Source organism: Cystoisospora suis (genome assembly GCF_002600585.1).
Source record: "Cystoisospora suis strain Wien I chromosome Unknown contig_444, whole genome shotgun sequence".
Classification (NCBI taxonomy): domain Eukaryota; phylum Apicomplexa; class Conoidasida; order Eucoccidiorida; family Sarcocystidae; genus Cystoisospora; species Cystoisospora suis.
In genome coordinates this window covers 97,444-97,647 of record NW_027153245.1, presented here as the reverse complement: position 1 = coordinate 97,647, position 204 = coordinate 97,444, and positions in this window count along the sequence as shown.

The following is a 204-nucleotide window of genomic DNA, read 5'->3' as shown; positions in this document are numbered from 1 at the left end:
TCTAAGCATTCTTTATAGTATATCATTATTATTGCTGGAAAGCTCCGAACTCCGTTAGAAAGAGTTCAGCGCAACACTCTGTGGTAGCCGGCGATTGTCGGGAGCGAGAGCGGGGCTCCGACCGCCACCATTGACCATTTTTATTGTTAACTATTGCTTGTTTTTACATAACAAGACTTTCTATCCGGTTAGTTCCCGGATTTG